Below are 9,316 nucleotides of genomic sequence, written 5' to 3' on the forward strand. Positions count from 1 at the left end.
ATCTTTTTATAAATGACAAAAGGCACATCTGCCTCATTTTTGCTGTGGTATCGTGATACTACTCAGAACCGTGATACTTTCACTGGTATCGTACCGTGGGTCCCAATTTTGGTACCATGACAACACTAGATGTCACACCATTCCATTCGGATGCCCAAAGTGTTCCCCTACTTCTAATTTTACAAATTAAGCACTGCGTAAAACATAACTTTGACTCTGTAACATAGAGGTGTTGTTTTGACGATGTACAATTTTACATTATTGAGTATTTATATTATCCCAAAAAGAAAACAAACGAAAGGTGCATAGATGGTGAAGGAGAGGTTTATAGAAGTCCTCATTCGCCGAATTCGTGCCTCAGAAGCTAATCAACAGGCAGGATTCAGTCATGTGGTGATAACGTGATCTCCCACAAGCAGGGTTGCCAGGTCCGCTTATTCGCCACAACTTTGGGCTTGTTTTTTTTGTAAAGTGGCTTACAAATATTGGTTGTCGCGGATTGCGTTTTTTTAGGGCTTGTTTCTAAAGTGGAGTTGCTTATTTGGGCTTGCTCTCTAAACGTCGCCTTTCTCTATATATATATCCGTCTAATACGTTATTTAAATGCATGATAGTATGGCGTTTCTTTTGGGCTTGTTTCCATAGCACTGGTTGCTTGTTTCTCTCAAGATCTGTGCACATGCAGGGTCAGCAGTAACACACAATGGAGATACCAGCTCAGTGGCTTGGTGGTAGAGTGTCTGCCCTGATACTGAGAGGTCATGGGTTCGATCCCTGGCTGGGTCATACCAAAGACTATTGCCTCCCTGCTTGGCACTCAGCATAAGAGGTTGGAATTGGGGGGTTAGATCATCATCAAAAAATGTTGTGGATAAATGCAAACGGAAAAAAGCCTCTGGAATTGATGAAATTTCGAATGAAATGTTGAAGTCGCCGAGATTGTTTGATGTCTTATATGAGTTATTTTAGTCCTGTTTTGACAGTGGCATTATCCCGACACAGTGGCACAAGACTGTTATTAAACCTATTCCGAAATCTTCAAAAAATGATCCCAAATTGCTACTCAGCTACAGGGGAATAAGCCTCATTAGCTGTGTCTATAAATTGTACTCTTCACTTTTAAATAACAGACTTGTAGACCATCTTGAGAGGACAGGTTTGCTTGTGGATGAACAAAACGGATTTAGACAATCCAGAGCATGTATTGATCATATATATGCAGTAACTTCCATTATACATGCAATAATTAAGTTGAATAAGTCCACTTTTGTTTGCTTTATTGATTTTAAAAAGGCTTTTGACTGAATTAATAGGGAACTTCTTCAGTATAGGTTGTTAAAGTCTGGTGTTAATGGAAAGTTTTATTATGCCATCAAGTCTCTTTATCAAGCACCTGTTGCCTGTGTTCAGGTTAATGAATTTACAACTGGATGGTTTCCTCAAAAATTTGGTATGAAGCAGGGAGATGTTTTGTCTCCGACACTGTTCTCCATTCATGTAAATGATTTAGCTCTTCAAATTAAAGCATGTAATTTGGAATTAAAGTTGAAGATCAAACTGTAGGAATAATATTATATGCGGATGACGTAGTTTTAATGGCGGAACACGAAAAAGATCTGCAGTTTATGCTGAACATTGTGGTGGAATGGTGCCGGAAATGGAGACTGGTGGTTAATGAAGACAAAACACAAATAGTACACTTTAGGCGGAAATCACTGTCTAGAAGTCCAGTTATTTTTAATCTTGGTTCAATAGTGCTGTCATATACTGATCAATATAAATATCTTGGTATGACACTGGATGAGCACATGACATTTAGAGATGCTGTTAGTGTATTATCTCAGTAAGCAGGTTGAGCCCTGGGATCTGTGCTTAATAAAGTCAAATACTGTGGAAATCTGGGATTTCATACTTATACACAGCTCTACAGTTCATGTGTTTGTCCTGTGTCTGATTATGCTTCTGGTGTTTGGGGTTTCCGGGAATATTCAAGTTGTAATGCTGTGCACTATAGAGCTATTCGATCTATTTTAGGAGTGCATAAATTAACTTCAGTTTTAGCTATTTGTGGAGATATGGGATGGGAGCCTCCAAACATCAGACATAAATGTGAAATGCTTCGACTGTGGAATGGACTTGTAAGGATGTCAGATCAGAGACTCACTAAAAAGATTTTTATTTGGGACATTTTACATGGTCACCCCTGGGCTAACGAGATGAAATCCTTATTTAATTTGAATGATTTTTCATTTATCTTTCATAACAGGTTACTTTGTAATATTCGGGAGTTAAAGAATAATATGTTTCTCAAGTATAAGGAAAAGTGGTCTGTCGATATATGGTATAAAACAAAATTACAAACTTACTGTCTCATAAAAAACTGTTATGATGTTGATGTTGTGTTGCTGTTATGATGTCCTCAGATTCAAGTCCTTAGGCTTCAAGTTCAAGCACATTGGCAGGTTCTTCTTTAAGAAGATTAGCATTTCTACTCTCTCTCCTAACAGCCTGTTCCTCTTTTCATCAAGTATGTTGGAAGCTGTGGTGAACACTCTCTTACTATCTACACTAGTAGAGGGAGCACAGAGAAACTTTGCAGCAGAAGCAGCCAGGGTGTTGAACCGTTCGTTATTCTTTCCCCAGTGCTCAAATGGTCTCTCTAAGCGGTGGATCGTTTTCTCAGCCAGATATGTCTCTATCTGTACCTGTGTAGCTGTGCTGCTGGCCCTGCCTTGTTCCTCATGCTCTTTCAGGATTTCCTCATACAGCCCCTTAAAGCAGGTCTTGCTGGTCCTCCTGCTTGCTGGGGCTCTGCTTCCATCAGTGGGGCCTTGTTGACTGGCTCTGCTGCCTCAGTGGAGGTTGTCTGCAGTAATCTAGACTCCTCCATCTTCTCCACCTCTCTGATCAGTGCACTCTTTGCAAGCTTGCTGCTTTCTGCACTTGTGAAGTATCTGCGGTAACATAGCAAACAAAATACATGTGTTGTTGTTCTTCATGATGGTGAGACATGGGCTAGATATTCACATGATGAATGTGCATTAATAATAATAATAAATAATAATTATTTTTATTTGTAATAATAAAGCAAGTTGCAACTTGCAACATTTGGACATCTAAAATATATGCTGTGTTTCTAATTCATACAGTTCAGAAGAATTAATCATTACTCAGTTGTTGTGATTGCAAAAGTCTCGCACACACAGTGATGTCATAAACCAGCGTCACTCCAGGCTAGCATAACCTAGCATAACCTTAGCTCATAGGCTATTGTATTAAGCGTTGTGTTTACTTCCACACCAACACAAAACAAAACGTTTACACTTAATAAACACAGTATTAGACATACCTGTCTTTGTAACCCAGGTCTAAGAGGGTTGCAACTGCATACAGGGGCTCCTCCCCGACGGTCTGGAATCTTGTGTCGACAGCTGCTAGAAGGGTTACTTTCATGGTTTTTATTCCGCTGTCCTCCAGGGTCTCTCGGGCCAACAGTTGCTTCAGTACCACCACCGAGGGGATGACTTCAGATGCGGTGCGGTGGAGGTGGCGAAGCTGATTTGTTTGGTTATCTCCTCTAATGGAGCCAGGACGATGTTTACTTTCCCCAGCAAAGCCCACTGGTTGGCGCTCAGGGTGGCTGGCAGGTCGTAGTCAGCCGCGTAGGCTGAGATAGATCTCTTCCGCTCCAGCAGACTCTCGGTCATGTAGAAAGTGCTATTCCATCGTGTGGGCACATCTTGTTTTAGACGTTTGATTGGCATTACGAGTTCACTCTGGACAGTTTCCAGACGTGAAGTGGCCAGTGGGGAATGCTTGAAGTGGCCGATGATCTTTCTCCCATTCCCCAGTGTGTAACACACACTCCGCTGTGACAGTAGGCCTTCCTGCACCACTAGCTGGATCAAGTGGGCAAAGCATCCCATGCTCGACACTCCCATGTCCCTCATTGCCTTCTTCATATTGCTAGCATTGTCACGTAGAATGGCGTGGACCTTCAATAATAATAATAATACATTATTATATTTGTATAGCGCTTTATATCTGAAACAAATCTCAAAGTGCTGCAGTATTTTTAAAGTATAAAAGACAAGTGACAATAAAAACAAAAGAGAAAATACAAAATTTTAGAATAAGACAAGAGTAGGCTAACATTACCTTTGACTTGGGGATGTTCCAGTTAAGCAGCATTTTCTCAATTGCTTCTGCAATTGCCTCACCAGTGTGGGATCATTTCGGCAATTTTCTCTGACATCCTTCTTGCTGTTTCACTCTTCTCATCCTACTGGTCCTTTTTATGGAATGAGCTACTCAGGGTTTGTTGTTGTGGTCAATCCTCCTTTCTCTTGCTCGCTGCAGTGCTTCTCGCCTCAAACTCTTAGTGTTCTTTACGTGTTTCATCTTCAAATGCTTTATCAAGTTGCTGGTATTGAAACTTGCAATTTTAGTGCCACCCCTCGAAACATTGAGTAGCGATGTTAGTACTGGAGTATTAGTTTCTTAAGACTTTTTAATACAGAGCAAACAAGACCACAGCAAATAGGCAGAAATAGCAAGACTGAAAAGCAGTTTACCAAGAGCACCCAATTAGACTTTGAGACATTTGAGTGAGCATGGCAAGTTTGCTGAAGACTTATCCCCATACACAACAGTACTAGCCAGCCGGCAGTGACCTCCCCAAGATGTTGCGGCTACGTTGACGTATTGCTGAAACGGGCCGAAGCCGTCAATGAGGTATCTACTGTATATGATATCTATGGGTGAAACACCCTGACCCTCTCCCCTCACTCCCCTCAACCTATGGGTTTCTCTGTACTGGTAACGAACCCTCCTAGAGGACGCCAAGGGTAATTCTGCATCCCTTTGGAAACATTTAAATAAACTAACAAATAAAGAACCCAAGCATAATAAGATAAGAGAGCTGAAAATCATCGGACAACCTACTACAGATAGTACGCTTATTGCAACTGAGTTTAATAATTTCTTTATTCAGTCAGCAGAGGACCTTGCTCAAAATTTTGATCCTGTAATATTAAATAACTTTGTAATGGAAGATTTACCGGATTCATTTTACATCAGAGAGGTCGATGAAACTAAAATCAGTAAAAAATTAGAGAAATTAACAAGCGCAAAAGCCCAAGATATGTTTAACTTGGATACAGCTTTTATTAAGCAGCACAGTTCCTCTATCATAAAAACCATTAACTGGTTTAATAAATCTTTCTTTAACATCAGGTAGGTTTCCAGATCAATGGAAAAAAGCTCATGTTACTCTCATTTTTAAATCAGGGGACACTGACCAGCTATGCAATTATCGTCCAATCTCTATTCTTCCTGCAATCTCAAAGGTTTTGGAAAAAGTTGTGACAAAACAACTAATTGACTATGTAGAGTCAAACTAACTTTCATATTCTGAGCAGTTTGGTTTTAGACATAAACACTCCACAGAAACAGCAACTTGCTTTTTTGTTGAAAATGGGAAGTGTTCTATGGATGGGGGTAATGTCGTGCGTGCAGTGTTTCTTGACCTCAGTAAGGCGTTTGACACTGTCAACCACGACATTCTTCTATCTAAGTTGTCTAAATTTAATTTCTCCAAACAAGCTTTTAGTTGGTTTGCTTCCTATCTACAATCAAGAAAGCAATGTGTGAAGATTGACTTAAAAAAGTCTGCCCCTCAACAAAATAAAATGGGCATTCCTCAGGGCTCAATCCTGGGGCCGTTGCTCCTCAGTCTTTACATTAACCACCTGCCTGAAAGCTGTCCGGGGGCTGGTTGTCAGCTTTATGCAGACAACACAGTCATATACACATTAGCTAAGACATCAAGTGAGGTAGCTGAGATATTATCCTCATTTTTCTTTAATCCTACCCACTTGAGCTCAAACATAATGGTATCATGGCTCTCCCTTTTTCCCTTGAAGCCAGCCTACCCACTTGAGCTCGAACATAATGGTGTCCCAGCTCTCCCTTTTTCCCTTGAAGCCAGTTTTACCTGTGTAATGCTTTCCCGGGCAGTCTAGGCCAGCCTCCTATTACCAGGGTCATATCAGGCCAAGCTGGAATTCCCCTAACTTTCCACCAATATGTTTGAACTCATCCTCATGCTATTTTTTTAAAAAAAAAAAAGATGCACAGTGAATCCTAGGTACTTTCCAGTTTTTAAGTGCTCAATGAGTGTGTGTGTCATGAAAATACATGAAATAATAAACCAGTGTGTGACTGTAAGTGTACAGAGTACATTGCTTTAACATGTATCTTTAAAGGTCAACTTAAAGGTACAGCATAAACACTACAGTAAATGAGTACATTACACTACATTCCCCCCTTTGGGGCTAACAAGTCCCACTAAATGGTGAGGGAGGAAAATATATATTCCCCCCTTTGGGACCGGAAGGTCCCATACTATAATCTACATGAATCAGCAAGCTTAACAGAGGGAAAATATATATTCCCTCCTCTGGGACTGCAAAGTCCCACTCTACCCAAGTGATTAGCTAAACATCAAACACACTACATTCTACTGGTTACAGCTTTGTATAGGCACAACAAGGGTAAGGCACTCAATGTGTAATATCATTCTGTTACAGTGTTTAATGTAGAAACTAGAAAGTGATTGTTAAGTAGTGCAACACACAAGATAAGTCACAGTGGGATACATCATCACTCAAGTGTATACATAATTATAGAATGATTACAGTGAGTGGAACACCCTAGTGGTCCTGCAACTGTTGATATAGCACAGTCACTGGTCAGTAGAGTCAGTAGAAACATAGGCCGACGTCTTGATCCTTCAATAACTCGATCTCATTCGCCAACTCTCAATAGGTTGCCAGCTGCTTCCTCAGGTCTCGGTTGTCTCTTGTCAGGATGCGAATTTGAGCACGCAGGTTGACCCTCTCCTGTCGATCCTGCTCGTGCTGCTCCTTCAGGAGCCAGCGATTTTCTGCCATCCTGCGTTTGTAGGTGTAGTGGCGCAGCTTGCGCAAGCTAGGTCGCAGCTCTAGAGGGAGGCTGCACACTAGGTGGCGGTAGGGTTTTGCAGGAACATCATGGAGTTGGGTGCGCAGATCATCCACAAGCTGCTTGTATCTCTCAGTGGCGGGCTTCTCGTTTTGCAGCTCATGGAGATGTCTTTCCACTGCCTCAGGGCACAGGTCGTATTGACGTTGCAACAGAACTCGCATGGCTCGGGGCATTGGTCTTTGTGGCACGGGTATGCGTCTGATGGCTTGGGGTTTTGGTCTTTGTGGCACGGGTATGCGTCTAATAGCTTGGGGTTTGGTCGTGGGGGGCTAGTGGGAGAATAGGACATGTGTACAGGTATGGGCCTTCCTACATCAGTCTCTGAGTCCTCCGTTGAAGAAGACATTGCCTCAGGGGCAGGTTTGGGCAGTGGTACACCTGCCATCCATTGCTCGCTCTCTGGCGCCTCATATTGCATGAGCTGCATTACCACGGAGGTTGATCGGGACTCGAGTACAGTTGACACCATGCATCGAGATGTGGAAGGCACCACACCGTCAGGGTGCATCTCCCATGGGTTCATCATTTGGCTTGAGCCTGGCTGGGCCACGTCGTACACGTTGATGGCACTGGGGGGTTGGTTAAAGATTCTCTGGTCTGCCATCCCTCCTATCGCGGTCGTTCCCCATTCCATCGTGGTCATTCCCTGGCCTGGGGTCTCAAGCAGGGGCTGGTTCTCTGGCATGGCACACTGTGAGTTGTCAGCGGGGTTGAAGGGGTAGATGGGAGTCCAGTTTGGGATGTTCGTCAATGGCGGCTGCATAAGCGGAGGCACGTAGGTTCCAGGCGAGGTCATCGGCGCGTACTGGTACCAATGGGCTTGAATGGGGGAATGGGGGTCAGTTGGCCATCATGGGGGATGGGTTGGGGTGGTCTGGTCGCTCCTGCATGGCTGGGCGCTCTTGGTAGGCCAACCCTGGGTTCTGCTGTTTTGGATACGGGGATCTCCAGCTGCTGGCCATGCTCTGCACCTATCTATGTATTGTAAGGGACATTTTTAGTTCAATTAACTTTCCTCTCCTTTTCTCCTTTCCCTCCTAATTGCCCCGTGGTATAAACAAACTATATATGTTAATTAGTCGATTGTTAATATGGGTTTGGTGACAGCAAGGATTACCTGGATCTGTTGCCATTTTATTTGGTTATCTCCTACCCTGAATTGGCTCTCCCTCGATACGATCTCGTATTCCCCTTCCAGGTTCCCCTTCATTGGCTCATATAGGTTTATGTTGTCAGCCATATGCTCATATACGTCCGTATTGTCAGTCATGGGCTCATATAAATCGTTGTTCAATCTTTTGGGTGCATATGGTCTTACCCATGGTTCGTCTAGTCCCCACAATTCTCCTCTCTCTGGGAGCCTTTCCTGCTGTTGTGTCAGCACAACGAATTGTCCCGTGGCTGCTCTCATGGCCCTTCTTACCAGGATCTGTATTAGGGAAAGGACGCAGCAGATTATCAAGAGAATGGTCAATAGAACAAGTCCAAATATTATTCCTATAGTCCGTAAAATTTTTCCAACAGAGAACTTTTCTAACCACTCAAGAATTAATGAGGTTTTAGTGTTCCAATTGGAGTGCCGTACTTGTTGGTCTCTTAGTCTATGTATGTTTTCTAAAGCTTGGGTCAGGTTGCCATCTTCACCCATATTCATGGGGATGGCCATACAGCACTCTTCCCCTATTACATCACAGACACCTTGGTCTGGGGCTAACGTTGTTTCGATGACAAGTCTGTTCTGCACAGTCATTAGGGATGTAGCATGCAACTGTTCACTGACACCTTCCAGTGCCGCTATAGACCAATATACGAACCTTTGTTGGTTGTACCACAAATAGTTCACCCAGCGGCTATTACGTGCTATGTATTGCGCGTTCATTTTGGTCCCTACAAATGGCATAGCACCTAATCCTCTACCTCCCCCTATCCAGTCATCTCCTATGGCCTGATGTTCTACCAGGACCCCTTGTGGCAGCTGATCCCATGTGATGTATATTTTCTCATCCTCTGGCCAGGATTTTGGGCCCCCAATTGATCTGCGGACCCTCTTTGGCCTGTCATCAGCCAAACTTATTATAGTGATTGGTCCTGTTAGCATGACTGGCGCACAAATTCCAGTCCAGTTGGCTGGCAACACTGCTTTTACCTGTCTATCTTCCTCACACATCCAGAATATATCAGCTAGGGAATCCGTACCTTTGCTAAAGTCATAAATCCAAATCCATGTGGCATGAGTGAGATTGCGCCCCATGATGTATGAGGTTTTAGCTGTGCCGCTTACCACCTGGTG

This window comes from Epinephelus moara, chromosome 22 (genome assembly GCF_006386435.1).
Source record: "Epinephelus moara isolate mb chromosome 22, YSFRI_EMoa_1.0, whole genome shotgun sequence".
Classification (NCBI taxonomy): domain Eukaryota; kingdom Metazoa; phylum Chordata; class Actinopteri; order Perciformes; family Serranidae; genus Epinephelus; species Epinephelus moara.